This window comes from Peromyscus californicus, unplaced genomic scaffold (genome assembly GCF_007827085.1).
Source record: "Peromyscus californicus insignis strain IS unplaced genomic scaffold, ASM782708v3 Scaffold_9__1_contigs__length_137607984, whole genome shotgun sequence".
Classification (NCBI taxonomy): Eukaryota; Metazoa; Chordata; class Mammalia; order Rodentia; family Cricetidae; genus Peromyscus; species Peromyscus californicus.
Window position 1 is genome coordinate 43,181,954 of NW_026294617.1, and position 26,087 is coordinate 43,208,040.

The following is a 26,087-nucleotide window of genomic DNA, read 5'->3' on the forward strand; positions in this document are numbered from 1 at the left end:
TGAGACCTAAAGCTGATGAAGAGTTTGGATGAGAGCAAATGACATTCCTGTCAGGGCTATGGTCCCCCCACCTCCACCATGGAAACTAGCCTATCAGGTGTCTTCACCTTAATAACTAGCAGCCCTGATGTCCTTTGTGCTGATGAGGCAATCAAAGCATCCCCCCCTCCCGGGTAGATGGAGTAGAAAGTCATTATCTATGGGAGGATGGGAGGAGAAGTGAATCCTGTCCAGTTCACTCCCTCTCAGTAAGTATATTCAGAAGTCATGCCTTCCATTAACTAAATATTATCAGTTGTAGGTTGATGATATTTCTTCCTGCTCAGCTCTTTAGTGACAAACTCCAGTTTCCGTTTTGTAGTTGCATAGTAGCCAGTGAAAAGATCAGTCTCAGGCCATGGTTAATTTCATCAAACAGTTTGGTGAGGTCTCAGTAGGTGTTATTGTAGCTGATGATGATTATGGGAAATATGAAATAAAATCCTTCAGGGAAAAAGTAGAGACTGCCAGCCTCTGTGTTGCTTTCTCTGAACCCATTCCCAGTCTACTCCAATGAGAAAATGCAAAAAGCTGTTAATGCAATAAAGAGTTCCACTGCCAGAGTCCTTGGCTACACAGTGAGTTCCAGGAAAGGCGCAAAGCTACACAGAGAAACCCTGTCTCAAAACAAACAAACAAACAAACAAAAAACAAAACAAAAAAATCCTGTCTCAAAAAAAAAAACCCTGTCCTTGTGCTTTTTACAACTGACGTTGACCTCAGCCCCTTTGTGCTGGAAATGATTCATCACAACATAACTGATAGGACATGGATAGCCAGTGAAGCCTGGATTACCTCAGCCCTCATTGCAAAGCCAGAGTACTTTCCATATTTTGGAAGAAGTATTAGATTTGCAGTACTAAGAGCTGTTATACCAGGATTAAAAGATTTTCTTTATGATGTACACCCTAGCAAGGATCCAAATGATGTACATCCATCCAAGGATTCAAAGGACCATTGAAGTCTGGCAAACTGCTTTTAACTGCACCTGGCCCAACAGCAGTGTGCCTTGCAATGTGGACCACAGAGTGAACATGACTGGCAAAGAAGACAGATTGTATGACATGTCTGATCAGCTCTGCACTGGAGAGGAGAGGCTGGAAGACCTGAAAGATATCAATCTGTATGTCTTAGCTCAGAATCACAAACAATGTCAAACAGGCTGTGAATGCTGTCTATGGTTTATGCCCTGGATCATCTCAGTGGGTGTAAATAAGGATGGGGCCATTTATTATTAATGACAACTGTGTGACTTTTTGAACCCAGACAAATATGTTGCTTTTTTTCAAGATAAGGGTGTAATCCATCTCTCTTTCTTTCTGCTTAAAATTTCTGATTGACCACTGAAGCTGTTCCTCTTGGTGTTTCTCTATCATTTCTGAGCCCCTTACTTGCTTGAACCCCAGACACTACAGACCCATTTTGCATTTTCTCTGCTCCCCTTGCATCAAAGAGCAATTTCCCCAAAGAATCCTGTGATAGTAATAAAGGAATAGAATCCAGAAACTCACCAAGATCCGAGTGCTAGGAAGTTATAATAAACATATAATGAGAAATTAGGTTATATTTTAGATGTCAAAAAGATTCCCTTCATTTTAAAAAAGCTATTAGAAAACTCCCCATATTATAAAGAGGATTCTTTTTATGGTGAACAACCATCCTATAAACTATCATTTAAACATTGCAGTGTTAAACTTGCTCCAAGAGTAACAACTATTGCATGGAACAATGGGTTAAGGATCACTAGGGGACCGCATATCATGGGAGGAATGTTGGTTAGTCCATAGCAAGGTTTATTCTCCTTAGTATGTCTCCACATGTCAGCAAGTCAAAATAACAAAAGCAAGACCTGACATGAGAGTCTTAATATAGACACCTAAGAAAGCCTGATAGATGTACCAAGTAATTTTTTAAAATTTAACAACAAACTAGTATGTACTTTATACTTTAGAGCGTATCTGATTTCTGACTTAGAACGTTTATAAAATCTTGTTAATTTCATGGTTTATATGGACATTTCTTCCTTCCTTCCTTCCTTCCTCCCTCCCTCCCTCCCTCCCTTCCTTCCTTCCTTCCTTTCTTCCTGCCTTCCTTTCTTCCCTTCCTTCCTCCCTCCGTCTCTCCCTCCCTTCCTTCCTTCCTGCCTTCCTTCCTTCCTCCCTCCCTCCCTCCCTCCCTTCCTTCCTTCCTTCCTGCCTGTCTTCTTTCTTTCTTTCTTTCCTTCCTTCCTTCCTTCCGTCCTTCCTTCCTTCCTGCCTTCCTTCCTCCCTCCCTCCCTCCCTCCCTTCCTTCCTTCCTTCCTGCCTGTCTTCTTTCTTTCTTTCTTTCCTTCCTTCCTTCCTTCCTTCCTTCCTTCCTTCCTTCCTTCCTTTATTGAGACACGTATGTCACCTCTTCTGTCACCCTCAGGGTCCCAGCTGGCACTGACTTGAGCCCATATCTGATGGTAGGGATGTGTGTTCCAGCACTAAATGACCAGCAAATACACTTTTAGGAAGTTTATCCTGTGAATAGTCAGGATGTAGAAGCCTTTGAGCATTTCCTTGCTTAGTTCTAATAAGAGACAAGAAAGAGAGAGAGAGAGAAGAGAAGAGAAGAAAAGAAAAGAAAAGAAAAGAAAAGAAAAGAAAAGAAAAGAAAAGAAAAGAAAAGAAAAGAAAAAAGAAAACCTTTCCCATGCATTTGGCAATGAAAATAGCACTTATGTAAACTCTGATGTAGTTTTGTCTGGACTGAGATGACAAGATACAAAGGAGGAATAAGAGGCTGGGTGACCTGAAATGGTCCTAGAGGTCCTACAGGTGAATGGTGATTAAAAAACTCATTTGATAAACTCACTTAGTGAAAGCTTTTGATATATAGCCTTTACCGCATCACTAAGATAGTGAGGATTGTCTTTGCTTACAGACCAGGAAATAAGAGTTTAATATGGGTCTTGCCAAAAGTTAGGATTTTTAACAGAGTCTTAGGAATTAATAACACCAGACACTGTAATCCAGTCTTCTATCAAGTTCTGCAGCCTTGCTTGTCTGTGAAGAGCTGGTGATTGTACCATGTCCTTCGGATGAGGAATCTGAGTGATGCTCAGATGATGATCAGAAGTGTGTCCCTGCGTGACGTGTGTCCCTTTCCAAGCTAGGTTGACAGGGTGGGACAGAGTCAGAGAAGGGTTATTTTTGTAAAGGCTTCTTGTCAATGTCTAACAGTCACCTTTCTCACACACTGTTGTACACTTGACCGTGACCTCTTCGGGGCACCCTTCCCTTTGGATGGAACTTTGGATTGCAGAGGCTCAGAATCTCTTTGTGTCTAAGAAAACCCAATTAATAAAAGAATACTAAAGGAAAAAGAATAGTAAGAATTTAACAATATCGCACACGCACACAGTGCCTTGTGTTTAGCTTCACCCCACTTGCTTTTATTCCCTTTCTCCTTAAGTACACACATTTTTTTCTTCTTCCCCCCTTTTATTCCCTTTCTTCTTCCCCACATACACTTTTTCCCCCATTTTTCTTTTTCTCTTTCTGATGACCCCTTGATTTTAACTAGGACCTTCTGTGTTAGCGAGGGATTGGGAAGTATCCACTGGCGTGAGATCACCGTTTGATACACAGCTGAAGTCAATGACTAGCCCTCCCCCTAGTTCAGCAGGAAAGACTGGCACCCCCTTACCCCTTCTCAATCATGATTGGCTGTTGGTAGGCCCCGTCTCGTACAACCCAAGACAGGCTACCAGGGCTGCCGTGAGGGCACATTTGCAATAGTTATCACAATTCTCTTCTCCCTTTCTCCCAGTTCTTACCCCACACCGACACTGGGATTTTGTTTGATAAACAATGGACTCTAGAGGCCCATTAGCCCACTGTGCAGGATATCACCCTTCTAACCATTTCACCTGTATTTGGAAATTAGCTGACAAAGTAGTAGGTTTCCACATGGCTTTTTGATACATCCTTCATGTCGGTTAAGCCCCTTTCCCAATCCTTTCATGTTTTCTGTTCTCATCCCCATTGCTGACTGAACCTTTCCTTCTCCAGCGTCCTTCCTCTTTACTTTCATATCACCCATGTTCTTCTAGTCCACGTCCATTATGACATCCCCCCAATGTTACCATTTTAGTTTCCTGGCTTCTACAGGTACTCCAGGTTAGATACATAAAGTTAAAATTAGAAGCTAAGATCCACAAATTAAGAAAATAGGCAAACCTTTGTCTCTCTGGGTATAGGCTACCCCATTCAGTATAACTTTTCCAGTTCCATCTATTTACCCATGATTTCCATAGTTTCATTTTTCTTTACAGCTGAATAAAATTCCATTGTGTGTTTGTACCACATTTTCATTATGCAAACATCCACTGATGGACAGCTAGTGTGATTAAGCCCATCTCAGGCAGTCATTTCCTGGAAAAAGACGTGTTCCCTTTTTCCTAAGGCAATTAGAATCTTCCCACAATAGCAGCATAGACTTTATTGAATTTGACTGTAGTGCGTGTTTATCCAGCCTCTTCACTAGACTATGAGATTTGCCAAGGCAGAAAATGGGTCTCTGGGCTTTCCTGTCCACAGACCCTGATAACCCAGGGGGAAAAGGATATGGCACTGGCTGATATTTAGAAGTGGAAGAAATCTAGGAAAGATATAAAAACAAAACAAAAATACCCTCACTTCCCTTCATCTAGAGATAGTTGAGAGTATTTGACACCACAATGCCAAATATTAAGATTTTCATATGTGTATATGACATTCATGATCATACCTACTCCCCCATTGCTCCCCTATTACAAAAGTAATAAGACTTCCTACTGGTAAATGCAAAAAGAGACATATAAAATTAAATTTAATGATTTATTTAACCTAATATATCTAAAATATTCTTTACCATGTTATTTAAATTATAATAATATGAAGCTATTGCTAAATTTTTTAGTCTTTATTTTTCTCAAAAATCTTTATGATCCACTATGCTTAGTCTATTCATATAGCACCTCAATTTGACCAACTACTTTTCATGTTTGAATTATCAACCTTGATACAGTAGATAATAAAAATGAAAAGGAAAATTACTATCTTATGCTTTAATGAGTTTCAAATTATTCTCTTAATAAAACTCTATGTTCTGGACAACTAAATTTTACCGGGTTTTATAGCTTTTGTACTAGTTGAAAGTCTTGCATTTATAGCCCACAATTAAACAAAAACAGGATTTGCTAGAAATGGAGATTGAAAAACAGATACCACAACATCCTAAATTGTCAATTAGACAATTGTAGTGATATTTTGTTTGTGATCTAACAAATAAAGCTTGCCTGAAGATCAGAGTGCAGAGCTAAGCCACTAGTTAGCCACAGAGGCCAGGCAGTGGTGGCACACACCTTTAATCCTAGTGATCTCTGTGAATTCAAGGCCACCCTGGGCTACACAAAATTGATCCAGTCTAAAAGAGGAATAGAGCCAGGCAGTGGTGGCACACACCTTTAATCTCAGCACTAGGGAGGTTGAGACAGGAAGTGATGTGGCTGGGCGGAGAAAGGAATGTAAGGCAGGAAGAGACAGGCTGAGAATTTATAGAGGTAAGAACTAGTGCCTGGCTGCTCTGCTTCTATGATCTTTCAGCTTTTATCCTAATATCTGGCTCCGGGTTTTTATTAAGACCAATTAAGATTCGTGCAACAGACAATAGTGCAGAAAAAATTACACTGGTTAAGTTGGAGAATGCATGTTCACAGGCCTAAGTTTGAGTTTGTTCTCCCAAAGTGTTCGACGGTGTTTTGGGATCCCCCGAATCATCAAAGGTTAGTTGCTGTGATATATCTATGTATATATAGAAAAGTGAAGTTTTGCATCTTTTTTTCAGACACAAATGGACTGTAAAATATCAGCATTATTTCCAGGAACCAAATGAGTTTCCCTAAGTATAGTAAATACTGTATCTGTGTAAATATTCAGGGTGTTTTGGATACTTTCAGAGGTTGCAACTTTAAATATTAGTTTTGTTATTTTGTCTTTATTCTTCGAGCATTCCAAACACACTTATGTCTGACTCCTCTAGTTTATTGCTCTTCCTACACTTTCTCTCAGCAGTTTTTGGCTTCACCATTTTATTCCTATTTTCATTGTTCAGTGGTTTTTTATTAAATTTCATTGTGGTGATATTGTGTTCCCCAAAATATTGTTCACCCTAATAAACTTATCTGGGGTCAGAGAACAGGACAGTCACTAGATATAGAAGCCAGAAAATGGTGGCACACACACCTTTAATCCTAACATTCCAGAGGTAGAGATCCGCCTGGATCTCTGAGTTCAAAGCCGCACTGGAAACAGCCAGGCATGGTGACTCACCCTTTAATCCCAGGAAGTGATGACAGGAAGCAGAAAGGTATATAAGGCATGAAAACCAGGAACTAGGCTGGTTAAGCTTTTAGGCTTTTTAGCAACAATTCAGCTGAGATTCATTCTGGATGAGGACTCAGAGGCTTCCAGTCTGAGGAAACAGGATGAGCTGAGAAGTTGGCGAGGTGAGGTGGCTGTGGCTTTTTCTGCTTCTCTGATCTTCCAACATTCACCCCAATACCTGGCTTCAGGTTTGATTTTAATAAGCCCTTTTAAGATTCATGTTACATTTCATTGACATGTATTCTTTCTGATTTTATTATTACTTTTATATTGATTCCCTCATTATTTTTTAGATGTTTTTCTGGTTTCTTTCCTGAGTAAAATTAATCTTTTATTTCTTCCATTTTTATATCCATTTATTTTTTAATTTTTTTGCTTTAATTAAAAATATGTTTAAGCATTCATGAGAAAAGTTGTGAATACTTATAAAGTGTTGTGTGATGTTATCATGCATGCATGCATTATGTGATATTTAGGTCATGTTAAGTACATGTCTTCTCAAATCATTTATCAGTGCTTTATGTTGAAAATATTCAAGTTTTTAAATATGGTATGTTACTATTATCTATAGTCATTTTAGTATACAGTTGCATATAAGAACATCTTACTACCATCCACTAAATCTTGTATCATTGGTCAACCATTCCTTCTCTCTCCTTCTCCCTCATGCTCTTTGGCTTTTGGTAATCACACGCTATGTTCTTCATCTCTAAGGAGATCTTAAAAATTATCTCTTTAAAATTATTTCACTTAGTATAATGATCTCCAGTTTCACCCATATTGTTACAAATGAAACATTTCATCCCTTTGTGCATAAATGTATTCTATTTGGGCATATATACTATATTTTCTGTACCCATTCATCAGTTGATGATGTGGGCCATTTCTTGGGTAGTCTGAGTGGTGATGGATATGAATGTAAAGATGTTTCTTTGATAAACAGATTTAATCTCCTTTGGCCATGTATGCATATTGGGGTTGCTGAATATGTAGCTGTTCTGTTTTCAATTTTTGAGTGATTTGCATAACCATTTCTATAGTGTCCACACTAATATACATTTACACTGTTCATATGAAGTACTAATGTGTGTTCACACCATCCATATGAAGTACCAATGTTATGTTCATACCATCCATGTAGAGTACAAACTTACATTCACCCCACCCATGTGGAGTACTAAATGCACATTCACATCATCTATATGAAGTATTAATTTATGTTCACATCGTCCATGTGAAGTACTAGTGTGTCTTCACACCTTCCATGTGAAATACTAATGTACATTCCCATTGTCCACGTGGAGTACTACTGTAGGTTCACACCATCCATGTGGACTAATGTGGTTTCACACTACCCATGTGAAGTGTTCTGATTTCTCCACATCCTCACAGCACTGCCCTTTGTCCTTCTGATAATAACCCTGCTTACTGGTGAAGGTTGGTTTATTTTTCCCAGCAGTTACAGTAGCCTGCCCTTTCTTCAACTAATGTTCTTAGAGTCTTTGTCAAAAATCTTTTGGTTGGGGAATGCACAGATTTCCATCTAAGATTTTTTTTTCTAGACCATTGGTCTATATGCCCCATGTATGTCAACATCACTTTGTGTTGATTCTTATGATTTTTTGTGTGTATACAATGTATGCATGTTCATTATGTCAAACAGTAAGCCTCATTATGCTATTTTGCATACATACCCAATGCATTTAATCATATTTTCCCTCTATACCCCTCTTGTCTCTCTCCCTTCCCCTCTACAGTTAGTCTACTTTTACCTTCATGCCTCTAAAAAATACAGATTCCAATATGAGTGAGAATTATGATATTTGTATTTTTTTGAGTCTGCCACTCCCTTTTAATATTTTGGAAGAATTTAAAGAGGAACCATTATTATATCATTAGATCTACTAATACTTCAAACATGACTTAGCGAGAAGACACTTTTTCCTGGACTTTTACTTAACAACAATAACAAATATTGCTGATTCAATTTTATTATTGGCCCATTGAAGTTTCCTGGCTCCTTTACATTCTTTTGGTTAAATCTCAGTAAGCTGTATGTGCTCAGGAATCTGTCAATTCCATCTAGGTTGCCAAATATAGGTCTACAGCTGATCATAAGAACAGTTTAAAACAAAGGCCTGGTTGGCTTTTGTCTCTCACCAGCAGGCCCCAGGCTGATGGACTGGTTCAACAAGTTCAAGGCCTACTCAGGACATAGTACACAACAGTTGTGGACCAATCAACCACCCTAGCTTTCTTCAAAGGGATCAACCCTAAATTAGGGGAGGAAGCTTCTTCAGAGGCTTTAAAAACCCAGCCCTAGAAAAGAGATGGGATTTTTCTTAGCAGGTCTTTTTCTCTTTGTGTCTGCTGCATGGCCCCACCCCCACCCTACACATCTGCAGCTGCTGGTTCTGTCTGTGGTGTTTGAAATCTCTCTGCTGCCTCCTTTTGCCCTTGAGATTTTTCCTGCCTTTTAATTCTTGAACTGGCAGAGCAAACGAACCCAATCAAGACCCTCTAGACTGTATTAATTAAGCATTATATTTTTAGTTTCTTATTTATATTTGTTTTTATTTGTATTATATTTTTCTTTATACTGGGTTGTTATTGCTTTCCTAGCTTTTTGATACAATGACAGAGGGTTTATTTTCTATCTTTACTTTTCCGATGTAGACATCAATGGATATAAATTTCCCTATTAGCACTTTTTTTTTGGCTGTATCCCGTAATTTTCAATTTTCTTTTCATTTTTCCCCTTCTAAGTTTGCTATAAATGGTAGGCAAGTGCCCCATCACCAAGCTATGTCTAGAACCCTTAAGTTTTACATTCTTATTGAAGACAATTTTATCTTCAAGTACTTTTCTAAGAGTATTTGTTTCTATTTTAATTGTTATGTTTATTAGAGTAGGTTTCTTATCAATGATGGTTGTTTCTATTTTAATTGCTTGTGTTTATTAGAGTAGGTTTTTTAAATTAATGTTGGTGGTGATAATGATGGTGATGGTAGTTGTTGGTTATGCCGCCGAGCTGCCCCTCGTGGCTGGTCACCGCCCGCGGCGGCCATGCCCGCGGAGGAGCGTGCCCGCGGAGGAGCGTGCTGATTGAAAGAATCTTAGCCATGGTTACCTTTTTAGAGCTTTATTTGGGGGGGGGGGGGGAGACAGAGAAAGACAGAGAGAGGGAGAGAGAGAAAGAGAGAGAGACGGGGGGGGGGGGGGGGGGGGGGGGAGGGAGAGAGGAGGACCGACGGGGGTAAGGAGCGCAAAGGAGAGGGGACAGAGAGAGAGCCCACAGAGGGCTCAACCGCTTTTTAGGCTGGGAAGCCGGCGAAGGCTGATGACGTAATTAAAGGACGTAAATAAGGACCAAAACCTTACATCCCAGACTTTCCCTTATTATAAAAAAAAGCAGGTAGATGGGACTAGGGGCGTCGTTCCTCTCAAAAACTGCTTCCAGCTGACTTTTGGACGTTGGTTGGCTCTTGGGGGAATGGAGAAGAGGAGTCTTCCGAGGTAGACAGGCGTTGTGGGATGCTGTCTGTCATCCGTTTGCTCTGGAGACATGTATCCCTCTTGGCTGTGGCTGGGAACTTTCTGTTTGACAAGATGCTGGTGACACAGAAAAAACTTAGAGAGAGAAAAGAATCATTATTATTTTATGTTGACATTTATCTGAGGTAGATCCGGCCTGTCCCTATGGATTTTGAAACATGTTAAGCTTTATCAGAGACAGATTATTTTAAAGTACCTGTTTCCTTTACTGGTTCAGCATCTAGGAGACAGGTGATCAATTGTTAAAAGCATCTCATAGTAATAGATGTTTGCATTAAAGTCTTTTTGTAGCGCCCAGACGCTTTTGGGTCTGGGGGTGTAAATACCTTTTAGCTGCTACAGTTTTTTATTTGATGATCTCTGGTCTCCGGTTCTGTGGTGGTCCTGTACCATTAGCTGAACAGTGAGTTAGAACAGGAAACTGGGAAGAGAAAAGCTTGTGGTACATGAGAAATTTTTTTTTTTTTTTTTTTTTTGGAATTAGGGACAAGGCAAAGACCAGGGCCCTGTCTGTATGCACATGAGAAACACAGGCAGTGGATCTGGAATGAAGCAATGAGCTCTTATTTTAGGTGGAAATCTTTTTTTATTAAGTAACTCTGAAAGTGCAATTAAATCAGGTGAGGTGGTAAGGCTGTCCTCTGTACCCGACAATAAAGGAGAGGTGGCATCCCAAAACTCCCAGGACTGAGTCAGTGGCTTTGGTGTCCAGAAGGAAAGAAACAGATCGCTTCCCTGCTGCGTTCTGGGTTCCCTGCCATGTCTGTAGCCAAGCCTAGGTCTGCTGAAGGTCTTAGCTTGATGTACCCATGCATCTTGGTGCATGGGGGCAGTCAGCTAACTCTGTCTTTCTAGGTGGCACTTTTAACAAGGCTGTCGATGGCCTGGCAGGGCATTCTCTAGCCCGTGGCCTTTTTCTCACTTAAAACAGGGACCCAACAGCTTTTGGGAGTCAGCGAGTGCCAGCACTTGGCAATTTTGTTTTCGGGCTTTTATCTCTTCCCTGGCACACCTTAAATGCCACAGATGACTCTTTTGCCTGTGGGGTCAGGAGCCTTGCTCTGCATATGCTTAAGTTTTAGTCGGGGAGGTCTGGGGAACAAGAGACGGATTTTACTCTATGTCCTGAATTTTTTTTTTTTTCCTGCTGATTGATGGCTTAAGGACAGCTTTTGGAAGATCTGCCAGTAGGCAGACTATAAACCGATCCTTTTTGGAAGACTTGTCTGAGGCTATAAGCTGTTTTTTGGCTTAAGAGCCATCCTGACTACTGTAAACTTATTTGTATGGATCTTAGCCGCTTTTAGACCCGTCTGTGCTTCTCAAGGCAGTTTGAGAATGAGTGGGTGGAGTTAAGGTGAGTTAGGGAGAGTCCTAGAAGCCGCCCAAGCCCGCCCATTTGAGCCCGCCCACCGCCGGCGGAAGTCAGACAGAAAAGGTTGCACGTGGAGACTCAGAAGTGGGGAAGGAGCAGGGTTTCAGAACTTTAGCAGAAAGCTTGGAGATAAAGTGACTCTTATTTGCCCGTTCTCTGGTAGAAGTTCCCGCGACTCTGTTATGCGGCCAGATTTACATTGTTATGAGACCAGGTTTACCAGTGCCCGCCCCTATCCACCAATATATCCGCCCTTTTGTCGCATGGGTGTAGCCGAGAGAAAAAAAATAAAAAATTAAAATAACAAACCGGGATCAGACTACAATCTTGGGCGTCCCCAAAGAGTGGAGAGAGATCCATGAATCAGCTCAAGTTCACCATCCTCTTCGTCAAGGGATGTGAAGGGCTGCAGCTGCACCGCATTGATCCACCCGGTAGACCAAGACAGCATTTACTTTCTCGTCAGAAACGGAAATGTGCCGGTGCTGGTGCAGCTCGAGGACACCCCCGGGGTGTCCGTCGCAAATAATATAGCTCAGACTACAACCGGCACGAGAACGGCGGACTTACTGTGGTGAAGAATCATGGCGCGCGCGCTCGCGGTCTCGCGGTCTCGCGGTCTCGCTGGATGGGGGAAGAGGCGGCAAGCAGCAGCAGTCAGCAGGTCCTCGGTGTGCGGTGGTGTATCCGAGTCTGAACGGCACCATTGTTGGTTATGCCGCCGAGCTGCCCCTCGTGGCTGGTCACCGCCCGCGGCGGCCATGCCCGTGGAGGAGCGTGCTGATTGAAAGAATCTTAGCCATGGTTACCTTTTTAGAGCTTTATTTGGGGGGGGGGGGAGACAGAGAAAGACAGAGAGAGGGAGAGAGAGAAAGAGAGAGAGACGGGGGGGGGGGGGGGGGGGGGGGGAGGGAGAGAGGAGGACCGACGGGGGTAAGGAGCGCAAAGGAGAGGGGACAGAGAGAGAGCCCACAGAGGGCTCAACCGCTTTTTAGGCTGGGAAGCCGGCGAAGGCTGATGACGTAATTAAAGGACGTAAATAAGGACCAAAACCTTACAGTAGTGGTGACTGCAATGGTGAATATGCATATTTCAGAGGCAAATTAGTATTTGTTGGAATGTTTTGATTTTGAGTCTTTGTTTTTTTCCCCCCACAGTAGACTTGACAAGGATTGGCTTCCAAAGTCCCTATTTTTTTTTTTTTTTTTTTTTTTTTTTTGGTTTTTCGAGACAGGGTTTCTCTGTGTAGCTTTGCGCCTTTCCTGGGACTCACTTGGTAGCCCAGGCTGGCCTCGAACTCACAGAGATCCGCCTGGCTCTGCCTCCCGAGTGCTGGGATTAAAGGCGTGCGCCACCACCGCCCGGCCCAAAGTCCCTATTTGAAGACTGCCCTCTACTGGCACAGGGAAGGGTAGTTTCTTTCATGGAAACACTTGTGGTAAGGAGAACTTACTTGACTGCTTGCTTTCATCCAGCTCTGTAGGGTGGTTAACCCTTCCTCCTACGTCTTTACAATTTTGTCAGCGTCCTAAAGGACTTGTGTCGGTCCCCTCCCCTCCCTGACCTATCTTCAGTTCCCACTGAAGTGCGTCACGCTCGGTGTTGCTGTGAGTCCTGTTCTTCCGCCCTTTCCCTATAACAAATGCTTCGTTCTTGAGTTTCTTTCTAATTCTTTATACATCTTTAATTAAAATACAGTAATTCACTTCTCTCCTCCCCTCTCTTTCCCCAGTCTAACCCCTCTAAAGTCCCCTCTCTCTTCAACTCCTTCCACCCGCTCCCCACTCTCAAACTGATATCTTCTTATCGTTGCATACACATTGATTCTGTTTCGGTGTGGGAGAGAACATCATTTTATTTCAGAAGGGTTTGATCTATTCTCCATGGACCTTGGGTTCTATGCTCTCTTCTGTAATTTTTTTTTTTTTTTTACATAATTCCTTTGCAATTCAGAGTTTTCTGCTTGTGTACGGTTGAAGAGGGAATTTTTGAGATAGCTTTCCTGGAATTCATGCCTATTTCTCTGCTCATAAATACCTTGAAGTTTCTGATATTCAAAGGCTCTTTGTGATGTCAAAGTCTGGGACATGTGTGAACATTTTTGTTTTGAATTTATGCTGTCTTTTTGCAGGATGTGTAGTGATTTCTCAGAGCAACATGTATAGTTACCCTGGGGCAATCCTGGAGCATCTATTCCCTCTGACTGTAGATCTAGAAGGACCTCATTTCTTCCCTGTTTTCTTGTCCTGTATTTCCAGGGAAGATGAGTAGGAGGGGAGGAATTCACAGGTTCGTAAATTGAGGTCAGAAACCTTGTAACCAGGTATTCTATGTATGTGTACAAATGCACTTTGAAAAGTTTGAACATATCATTTAAAAGTTCTGTTCTGGAGTGTTAAACAACAGTTAAGTCTTATAACCTAAGATTTTATTTTTAAAATCATCCTGGGAGATAATAGAAGTCAGGATTTTGAGTAGGTATACTGGCTTTGTTTTGTTTTGTTTTGTTTTTTTTAATGTGAAATGCTTACTCCGGAAAAGTCTATTTTTTTTTTACTGCTGTCATTTTGATTGTTATTACTTATTTGTCATTATTATTCCAGCATTCCCATACACTCTCCCTTTTCCAGTTCTGGATATCAAAACCACGGCTTTCCACAGTACTCCACCACTGGGTGTCTTTGCTCCCTCTACAGCAACGGGGGTGCTTTGATACACAAATCTGAGGCGGGAGGTTCCACAATGGAAGTATTTGGTGAACTACCGGCTATCTCCTGGTTCAGTGTGGAAACAATACCTAGAGGAGTGCTGGGGAACAGCAGGGCATGCTGTGCAGGCCTATAATCCAGTTCTAAGAGGATCACAAATGGCAGGCCAGGCTATGTTACACAGTGAGGGAGGGAGAGAGAAAGAGAAAGAAAAAGAATAAGAGAAATGTTGAAAAAAGTCAAACAAAACCCCCATCATTTGCTGGAAATTAAGAGTGCTATCTTGGACCAAACAACTAAATTTATGATTATCTTTAGTGAAATATTAGCTCAATGAAAATAAAACTATAGAGCAGTGACATTAGTGTACGCTGTTGAGTAACTTGTGGAGTTGGAGTAAAATGATAAACTATAAGGGAAATTTAATGTGTCTGATAAATCTCAGAATGGAGGAGTTTACCAGAAGGGAGTGATGAAAGTGTACATGTATAGTAAGGGACATGTCCTTGCTTCAGAACTTTTTGGCAGGGGAGGACAGAATGGGAAAAGTGCTACCCCACTACTTGAATATACCCACTTGCCATAAAGTTTGGAATCCCCAATCTTCCAAGTTTTGGGGAAACTATCTAAGAGTAAAGTACAAGGAACTCAAGATTTATTTATTTATTTATTTATTTATTTATTTATTTATTTATTTATTTATATTTTGCAATACAATTCAGTTCTACATATCAGCTACGGATTCCCTTGTTCTCCCCCCTCCTGCCCCCATCTCCTCCAGGGCAAAGCCTTCCCCGCGGACTGAGATCAACCTGGTAGACTCAGTATAGGTAGGTCCAGTCCCCTCCTCCCAGGCCGAGCCAAGCAATCCTGCATAGGCCCCAGGTTTCAAACAACCAACTCATGCAATGAGCACAGGACCCGGTTCCACTGCCTGGATGCCTCCCAAACAGATCAAGCCAATCAACTGTCTCACCCATTCAGAGGGCCTGATCCAGTTGGTGACCCCTCAGCCATTGGTTCATAGTTCATGTGTTTCCATTCGTTTGGCTATTTGTCCCTGTGCTTTATCCAGCCTTGGTCTCAACAATTCTCGCTCATATAAACCCTCCTCATTCTCGCTAATTGGACTCCCAGAGATCCACTCGGGGACTAGCCATGGATCTCTGCATCCAGATCCCTCAGTAGTTGGATGAGGTTTCTAGCATGACAATTAGGGTATTTGGCCATCCCATCACCAGAGTAGGTCAGTTCGGGCTGTATCTCGACCATTGCCAGCAGTCTGTTGTGGGGGTATCTTTGTGGATTTCTGTGGGCCTCTCTAGCACTTTGCTTCTTCCTATTCTCATGTGGTCTTCATTTACCATGGTCTCCTATTCCTTGTTCTCCCTCTCTGTTGTTGATCCAGCTGGAATCTCCCACTCCCCCAAGCTCTCTTTCCCTCGACCCTCGCCCTTCACTACCCCCACTCATGTCCAGGCTGTTCATGTAGATCTCATTCCATATCTCTGTCATTGGGTGATCCCCGTGTCTTTCTTGGGGTCCTGTTTTCCAGGTAGCCTCCCTGGTGATGTGAGTAGCAGTCCAGTCATCCTTATTCTACATCTAGTATCCTGCTATGAGTGAGTACATACCATGTTTGTCTTTCTGAGTCTGGGTTACCTCATTCAGGATGATTTTTTTCTAGATCCATCCATTTGCCTGCAAACCTCATGATGTCATTGTTTTTTTCTGCTGAGTAGTATTCCATTGTGTATATGTACCACATTTTGTTTATCCATTCTTCAGTTGAAGGGCATCTAGGTTGTTTCCATGTTCTGGCTATTACAAACAATGCTGATATGAACATAGCTGAACAAGTACTCTTGTGGTGTGGTTGAGCATTCCTTGGGTATATGCCCAAGAGTGGTATAACTGGATCTTGGGGGAGATGGATTCCCAATTTTCTAAGAAAGCGCCATATTGATTTCCAAAGTGGTTGCACAAGCTTGCATTCCCACCAGCAGTGGAGGAGCGTTCCTCTAGCTCCATATCCTCTCCAGCATAAGGTGTCTTCAGTGTTTTTGATCTTAGCCATTCTGACAGGTGTAAGGTGGTATCTCAGAGTTGTTTTGATTTGCATTTCCCTGATGATTAGGAATGTTGAGCAATTCCTTAAATGTCTTTCAGCCATTTGAGTTTCCTCTGTTGAGAATTCTCTGTTTAGTTCTATAGCCCATTTCTTAATTGGACTGTTGGGCATTTTGATGTCTAATTTCTTGGGAACTTGAGATTTTTGAGCTCTTGTTGTGTGCCAGACATCTACAAGATCTTTTACATCAGTCAATTACTTTAAATGTTCCATGCATAAATATATATAGGCTTATACACACTCACAAAAGTACACACACACACACACACACACACACACACACACACACACACACACACCCTACATGTCAGTCTCTATCTTTCTTGACCCATCCTGAAGCAGTACTTGAATATTGTGACTGAAAGCCTGAACAGCAGATTGTCAGTGTTTGCCACTGGGGTGCCAGAGCTCTCTGCTGCAGACCTTTCTCTGCCCAGCTGCTCTGTCCAATCTAGTAGCCCTTAACTACAGATAGCTTTAAGATGTAAACTAATTTCATCGGGGCTGGAGATATAGCTCAGTGGGAGAGTGTTTACCCAGCAGGATTGAAACCTGGAGTTTGAGCCCAGCACCAAAACACAAAAAGTGAATAAATAATTAAATAAAACATAAAATTTGACTCCAGGCAGGGAAGCAGATAGGCTAACTACAGACCTCTCCCCACTGTCCTCCAAGTCCAGTTCCCCTAATCTCACCCCTACCTCTATAGCAGACTACCTTCTGTGGCCTCTCCTCATTCTCTGCCCACATTCCCAGGGGATTAGGCTGATTCTGGTGAAACAACCTGCTTTCCTCTGTCCTGTGGACTCTCCCCAACCTCACCCTTCCAGGACATCCCCATTTCTAAAAGTCAGCTCCCAATACCTAGAAACACATTTACCCAAAACCTGCAGTGGCCACACCTGTCAGGATCTCAAGTATTTCCTACCAGGCAGCACACAGCCACCACACCCCGATAAGAACCAGAGAGGGCAAGAGAAACTAAGGAACAAAACACCCATCCAACAAAGACAAGACAAGACATCAGCACCTAGAATTACAATGATCCTAAACCCTGGTACTTAGACGCCATGGTAAAAACACAACCATTAGCAGCCAGAATGATACCTCTCTACTACAGCCCAGCAACCCTACCACAGCAGACTCTGAGTTTTGCAACATAGCTGAAGCATAATAAATAGCCTTCATGGATAGAGGTCCTTAAAGAGGAAATGAATAAATCCCTTAACAAAATCTATGAAAACACAAGCAGTGGAAGGAAATGAATAAAACAGTTCAAGATCTGAAAGAGGAAATAGAATCAATAGAGAAAACCCAAACTGAGGGAAATCTGGAAATGAAAAATTTAGGAACTTGAACAGGAATCTCAGAAGCAGGCTTCACCAACAGAATACAAGAGATAGAAGAATCCCAGGCACTGAAGACATGGTAGAAGAAATGGATACATGAGTCAAAGAAATCATTAAATCTAAAAATATCCTGGCACGAACATCCAGGGAATCAGGGACACTATGAAAAGACCAAATGTAAAAAGTAATAGGAATAGAATGAGAAGACGCACAGGTGAAAGGCACAGAACACATTTTCGACAAAATCACAGAAGAACATTTTCCCACCTTAAAAAGGAGATGTCTATCAAGGTACAAGAATCAGACAGAACAGCAAATATCCTGGAGCAGAAAATAAATTTCCCTCAGCACAGAATAATGAAAACACAAAATGCAGAGAACAAAGAAAGAATATTAAAACTGCAAGGGAAAAAGACCAAGCAACATAGAAAGGCAGACCTCTTAGAATTACACCTGACTTCTCAATGGAGACTCTAAAAGCCAGAAGGGCCTGGACAGATGTGCTGCAGACTATAAGAGACCACAGATACCAGCCCAGAATTACTATATTCAGCAAAACTTTCAATCAAAATAGATGGAGAAAATAAGACATTCCACGATAAAACCAAATTTAAGCAATATCTATCTACAAATCCAGCCCTATAGAAGGTGCTAGAAGGAAAACTACAAGGTAAAGAGGTTAAATACACCTAAGAAAACACAATACACAAGGAATAAATAATCCCAGACCAATAAATCAGAAGAGGGGACACACACACCACAACAAAATAACAGAAATCAACAATCATTGATATATATAATCAATGGTCTGAATTCCCCAGAGGGGGAAAAAACCACAAGCCAGCAGACTGAATTAGAAAATGTGCTCCCTTTTTTTTCTTTCTTTTTTTTTCTACACCCAAGAAACAACCTTACCATTACCTCAGCATAAAAGAATGAAAAAGATATTAGAAACAAATGTGCCCAAGAAGCAAGAAAGTGTAGCCATTTTAAAATCTGACAAACTAGATTTCAAACCAAAACTAATCAGAAGAGATAGGAAAGGTCAATACATACTCATCAAAGGATATCCACCAAGAGGACATAGCAATTCTTAATATCTATGCCCCCAAAACAAGTGCACCCAAGTTCATAAGAGAAACACTACTACAACTTAAATCACACATTGATACCCACACACTGATAGTTGGAGACTATAATACCTTACTCTCACCAATAGACAGGTCATACAAACAAAAACAAAACAGAGAAATGCTGGAGCTAATTGACATTGTAAGCCAAATGGACCTAACATATTTACAGAACATTTTACCAAAACACAAAAGAATATATGTTCTTCCAAATACCTCATGGAACTTTTTCCAAAATTGACCACATACTCATACATAAAGCCAGTCTCAACAACTATAAGAAAATTGAAATAGCTCCCTGAATCCTTTCTGACCATCTCAAATTAAAGCTGCCTTCAGCAACAGAAACAACAGAAAGCTTACAAACTCACGGAACCTGAACAACTCACTACTGAGCGAAGAATGGGTCAAGACAGAAATAAGAAAGACACGAAAGACTTTCTAGAATTTAATGAAAGTGGACATAACAACATACCCAAACTTACAGTACAGAAGGCTCTCCCAAGGAAGGAGAACTAGAACACATAATTATGGAGAGACAGGGGTGGGGTGGAGACTAGAATGGGAGGATTCAATGATGGGGGGAGGGAGGTAAAGGAAGGGATACAGAAGGGACAGCTTACACTAAGGGCTATTTGAGGGATCATAAAGAAACCTACCACAGCTTCTTAAAATAGATACATATATGAAAGAGATCTAAATGAAATTACCAAACAAGGGAGATGAAGTCCCAACTGGACATTTCTCACCACCAGGTGAAACCTCCAGTGCCAGAAATGGGTTACATAAAATTTATTTGTTGGCCTCATGGAAACCCACAAATAACCCAGGCAATTACTAAGGCCATTGGTTGCTCTCTACAAGCTTATGGTAAGACCTTTTGCTGAAGACAATACCTACATAATCTCATTGAATACGGAAAAGCCATACTGGTGCCTAAGTAGAGTCTTCACACCTCCTGGTACTGAAAGGTACTTTGCATGTTACCAGAAGAGAAAGGTAAAAACCAACTCAGTTATAAACACTTCTGTCTACAGTGGGGACTGGTCTGCAAGATACTCTGATACAACAGTGGCACAAACGTGGTGGGACTAACCAACCACACTCTGATGGAATTTAAAGCCTACTCCATGAGATGGAACAAATGTCTGACACTGCTCGAGTTGTCAAGAACCTAATACTAGATAGGCCAGGGACCTAAGTGGTTACGTACCTCCATCCCAGGCCAGAAGCTATTATCATTTGATAAACACCCAAAATGAAAATTTAGTTTTCTCTAAGAGAGTCTCACTGGGAAAACAAATTATTCTTAAGGGTAGACTGCATGCCCAGAGTAGATGGTCTACAGAAAACAAATCCAGCCACATCTGCAGAGATTCATTGTCTTGTGATGTTCTGTCATGACTTTTAAAATTTTATTTTTATTATACACACACACACACACACACACACACACACATGCACACATACACACACGGTATACAGAGCATATATATAGGAGAGAGAATTCTCTCTCTCTGTCTCTCTCTGTCTCTGTCTCTCTGTCTCTCTCTCTCTAGCTCTCTCTCTCTCTCCCCTACAGGTTCTTTGTGCATATAACATGGCTTCCAGTTTAGTGTTTTTATGGCATTCCTGCGTGTGCAAATGAGTGAGTCTCTGCATCTATATCTGTTTCTTGTGCTTTTTTCCTGGGCTCTTTTCCTTGTGTGTCTTTGTTTTGTCCTATTCCAATGTGTTAGTTTTTATTCTTATTTTAATTTATTATTATCTCTTGGAAGCCTGTTTTCTAATGAGAGAGAATGAGAGTGGATTTGGGTGGGAATGGAGATGGGAAGGAACTGGGAGGAGTAGAGGGAGAGGAAACTCTAATCAGGATATAGTATATGAGAAAAAAACCCTCTATTTTTGATAAAATAACAAAAGAGTAAAAAAGAAAAAGAAACCTGAAATTTAGTTCTTGAGTCACATTAGCTGTATCAAGGGCTCAGCAGCCTTGTATAGCCTGGGGCTACCACATAGGACAACACAGATCTGGGATGCTTCTGACATTGCAGAAAGGACAGAGCTGCTTAACCAGAACTGTGTAACATCTTCTATGACTCCGAGCCTATTCTCTGCATGGTGAACTACTTCATGGATGACCCTTGACACTCTTCTGTTTGTTTTGCTTAAGCTAAGTATAGTGCAGGGGCTTATGTCCTACATGGAAAAAGGAATAAAGAATATGTTGCTGTTTGTCCAGTGTTTGCAGGAATCTTATTCTATTAAAATAATAGAAAAACAATAAAATTTAGCAAATTTCTATTTTAATACTATTCCAATACGGTACAATCACACTTTTTCTTAACTTCTCTACTAGAATTAATGTATTTGTACATCGCAGTTGCTTCCAATGTAGTCTGTTGACCCACCTCAGTCAGTGAGGCTAAGTCTCCCAGGATAAGAGAAAATGCCCAAGATCTGAGTTGGGTGATGAGGGGACTCAAGGCTTTTGAGCTCAAAAAAAGAGCACTTCTCATTTTCATACAGAAGCAAGCAATACACCAGGTGATATTTACAGTCAGCTTAAGCAAATACAAGAATAGCAAGGGAATACACCTAGTGTGATGTCTGATTATCTTTGATCATGTGAAAGAGCCAAGAATATTCCTCCCAGGCCTTTGCCTTTCCCACAGGGATAGTGTGAGCATGGCAGAGCATTCTCTTCATGCCCTTGCTTTCAAGTGCATTCACTTATCATAGTTTATGCAATTCTTTCTAAGACACTTTGTGGGAAGAACATTCTGCACTCTGCCTCGTCCATAGTTCACAATCAGTTCACAGCTTTCTTACACAACCGCCCCCTCCCTCCGCACTGTAGTAGTTAAACACAAATTTCATAAGCATGTACATCAACAGTACACATTGATTAGTGATTGAAGATTTCACAGGCTTACATTGTGAGTTGATTATTTTTCTGTTGGTTTTTGAGATGTGAGCTCACTCTATAGCCCAGGCTGCTTCAAACTCACCATCATCCAGAATTAGCCCTCCACGTTCTGGGATTGCAAGTCTGTGTCACCAAGCCTGACCCGGAAAAGGTATCCTACCCCTCCTTGAAATAAGAACACCTCCTCCAATTGAGATATAAACACTTATAAATGCTACTTCTGAATTTTAAAGCATATCTCTATGTATAATATAAAAATATAGGAGTCTGTGAAGATAAAGAGCATGTATCCTGAAAACATGAGACCTGAAGACCTAATATTCAGTGACCACATAAAAAGGCAGGCATGGCTATGTACACCTGTAACCCCAACAATGGAGGGCAGAGGCATGTAGAAATGGAGAGCTTGCTGGCCAGTCAGCCTAGCCAAAACAATGAGCTGCAGTTCCAATGCAAGATCTGGCCTCAAGAGTAAGTTGAACAACATTAGAGGAAAACACAGGAAATCTTGCTCTAGCCTCTGCATACACATATATCGGTGCATACTCACATGATTGCACCATACACACAACACAGTGCACACACACACCAAAATAAACAAATTAATTAAGATAAAATTCAAAATATAAAGGGAGGCCTGTGTTAACTACAGGAATGTCTAAACTCATTTAACAAGAAAATGCCTATGTACTACATCTCTCTACTTTTCCTACTTTTTGCTGTTGTATAGGCTATTTTCTTTTTCTTCTGCTCTATTGACCATTCATGGCTCATGTTTGATTTTAATACAATGATGGGGAGAAATCATTGTTTGAAGATCTCTGCTTTGCTGAGAGGGATTATCTTTCAGGTTCTCAAGATGATTCTTGGGGACATAGGCTTCCCCCAAAGGAGGAATAGACTTATCAAATAGTCTCATCTCCAGAGTGTCACAGGCAAGGCGCCTGGTCTCGGTCCCCAGAAGCAGAACTAGTCTGAGCATTAGTATGGCATTTCTGAGCTCAATCACAGGACCATCCTGTTGGAAATGTTCTTTCTAGACTTCTCTGTGCTGTCTCTGTATAGTATCTTGTCCCAGGTACCCTGGGTTCATTTCCTTTATAAACAGAAAAGTCTCCATGGGAACCCAATGAGAACTTTCTTAGTTTCTTAGTTTCACAGAAGAAGATACTTTAAGACTTCTGGTATATCCATTGCATTTGTCTTTGTGGGCAGATGTGTGTCCTCCAGGGACCTGTGAACAGATTTGTTACAGGGAACCTTATGTTACTTTGATTGTCTGCCATGTACAGATGGATGTGTGAGAAAATCCAGGTGGAGAGGAACATTTTCTCAGTGATATTAAATCAAGATTAAACATGTGTTGTCAATAATAGGTCATTGGGAATCTTTTTGGTAAATTGTGTAGACAGTGTATGACAAAAACATAAAATTCACCAAAGTTCTGTGCAATGTGAGAAAAGCTATAGTGTCGATTTTCATTTTCAAAGCAGCTGAAGTTGGGAAAGACCTACAAATATGAAACTGAAAAGGATGATACTAAGCAACATTTGTGAAATGTGAAATATGAATAAATTCACAGTCTTCAAATTCCTTGCTTATGAACTAGATTAAACGTTAACTATAATTGGAGGAAAGTCACCCGATTGTCTTCATGTTCTAAGCACTGAGAGCACATGCCTTGCACAGATTCTGCTGCATGAACGCCTACAACAGTCTGCTCAGTTGCTGCTCCTCGCTCGCTGGAGCTGACTGTTCAGCAGGCTCAGGCTGTGGGTTTTATTGATGCTGGTTTGCTGTGTTTCTGTTAAAAGGACACAATTGTACTTGTCTTTTGTCAAATGGCCCTTAAGAGCAGATCATACTTTAAAAACATTCTGTGGGCCTAGGGAAAAATGAGCACACTGTAACCTGAGCTACTCCCTGGTGTCAGGTCTGCAGAGAATTCCAGCCACAGGAGTCAGCACAGCACTCAGACTGATGAAAGGAAACTCCAGTCTTTACCTGAATTCTTGAGTGAACATTAACAGAAATCCACTTCGCTGACTAACATAAACTCACCTTGCGTTGACACCAATCCTCTCCCTTAGACTCTCCATCCTGACAGACCCCTCTTCCTAGCCTCAGGGACCATGGTTGCTACTTTGTTTCCCTTCCTGTCCTCATTCTCTCCACCCACTCAGATCTGCATCTAGCGTTGGGGATATCCGAATGGGCAGCTATAACATTCTCTTCTGTGAGGGGATACTGAATGGTGGATTGAAAACACAGCGGGTTTAAATAAACAGCTTTGTCCAAATAATAATCTTGCTGATCTTTTCACCTCAGTAGTTATTCACCCCATTTCTGGATTGTTCTGAGCTTTAGGGAGAAGAAAAAGAGAAACACACCAGTGGAAAATACCAGCTCAGGAAAAGCTGAAATGGAAAAGAAGGACTAAATTCCTAAAAGTAAAAGTAATTCTAAATCTATAGGTGTATCTGCACACTCCATTTCATCGTGACTAATTTGAGACACTATATAGATTTTATATGAGGGTATTTCAATGATCTAAATCTATAGGTGTATCTGCACACTCCATTTCATCGTGACTAATTTGAGACACTATATAGATTTTATATGAGGGTATTTCAATGATTCTTGCAGAGTTTTCCAACCTTTTGACATTGTGACATGATGTCATCTACAAAATTCATGCTCAAGAACAGAATAATTGATTTACAAAGAAAAACCACAAAATAATCTCTTACTACTTTAAGAACTTTACATTCCATGTTACTCAAAGCTGTCCTTGGCTGCGCTATCCATGAGTTGAACATGACTGCTAGAACTTTTGACTACTCTGGAATGTTCACAATTAAAGGTGACAAGTGGATTTTCTTGCAGTCAGTTCTCTGCTCTTTCTCAATAGGCCAAAGGGAATGTGATCCATGTGGGGAAGATGACTGGTCCAATGCACAGAAGAACAAGTGTGTGCCAAAGGAGGTGGAGGTCCTCACTTATGAGGAGGCCCTGGGGTTCACCCTTGTTGTCATCCTCTCCATCTTTGGGGCACTTGTGGTCTTGGCAGTCATCGTGGTGTATGTGATCCACAGGCACACTCCGTTGGTGAAGGCCAATGACCGGGAGCTGAGCTTCCTCATTCAGATGTCTCTGGTCATCACCTTGGTCTCATCCATGCTCTTCATAGGCAAGCCACTCAACTGGTCCTGCATGGCTCGCCAGACTACTCTGGTACTGGGCTTTTGCCTTTGTCTGTCTTCCGTTCTCGGAAAGACTATTTCACTCTTTTTTGCCTACAGGATTTCCATATCCAAAACTCGGCTTACATCCATGCACCCCATTATTCGAAAACTCATTGTGCTGATCTGTGTTTTAGGGGAGATTGGTGTATGCTCACTCAGCTTACTTGGTGTTGGAGCCTCCGAGAGTGTACAAGAACATTGAACCTCAAAATGTAAAGATCATCTTTGAATGCAATGAAGGTTCTATAGAGTTTCTGTGCTCCATATTTGGGTTTGATGTCCTTCTGGCCTTACTGTGTTTTCTTACAACCTTTGTGGCTCTCCAGCTGCCGGATAACTATTATGAAGGGAAATGCATCACTTTGGGGATGCTGGTCTTTTTCATTGTCTGGATCTCTTTTGTGCCTGCTTACCTGAGCACCAAAGGCAAATTCAAAGTGGCCGTGAAAATATTTGCCATTTTGGCATCCAGCTATGGCTTGTTAGGATGCATATTTCTTCCCAAGTGCTTCATTATCTTGCTGAGGCCAAAGAGGAACACTGAGGGAACTGTGGGTGGGAGAGTTCCCACTATAGACAGGAGCATCCAACTGACCTCAGCTTCTGTGAGCAGTGAACTTAACAACACCACAGTGTCGACTGTGCTGGATGATTAGAGTTGTGAGTCCCATGTGATATGATGACCTGGTTCCACCTTCCCTTTCAGGTTGCTTCTGAAGCAGCTGCTTGTTGCTCTGGGGTAACATTGGCTTGTTGCTGTGTTAGTGTAAGGTTAACATGGTGAATGAAATCAACATCAACAGCTGTCAGATTCATTTGGTATTAGCAATGACACGGGATTGGGGGAAGGAGAAGGTCAAGTCATAGTCAAGATGAGAGCTGGAAACCTCGAAGACAGAGCTGACATCAGGTGGACGTGGTAAGCTGACCAGGCTATTCTGAACACAGCATCAGGCCCCAATTTATCAATGAGTGGAAGGAGATATGGGAAGGTCTGTTTGTGGCTTGCCTGGGGTCCATGTCTTCAGACTATTCAACAGTAGTGTTACTTAAATAGCAAACCTCTACTCAGAAGACCAAGTTGAGAATAAGACCTGCACCGGGTAGAAACAGGACAGTGTGGGGATGCTGCATGAATTTTCCCAGGGAGTCTATTGCTAGTCAGATAGATGGGGCAATAATAGATGGCAGGACAATTCCATTCAACTTTAGTTTGGTGAAGCAATGAGTTTCA

The 26,087-nt window shown here is 41.4% G+C and overlaps 1 pseudogene; it reads left to right on the plus strand.

Moving 5' to 3' along the window:
• The first annotated feature begins 207 nt into the window (after nucleotides 1-207).
• LOC128106037 (vomeronasal type-2 receptor 1-like) lies at nucleotides 208-25,509 on the plus strand (annotated as a pseudogene).
• Nucleotides 25,510-26,087: the final 578 nt, after the last annotated feature.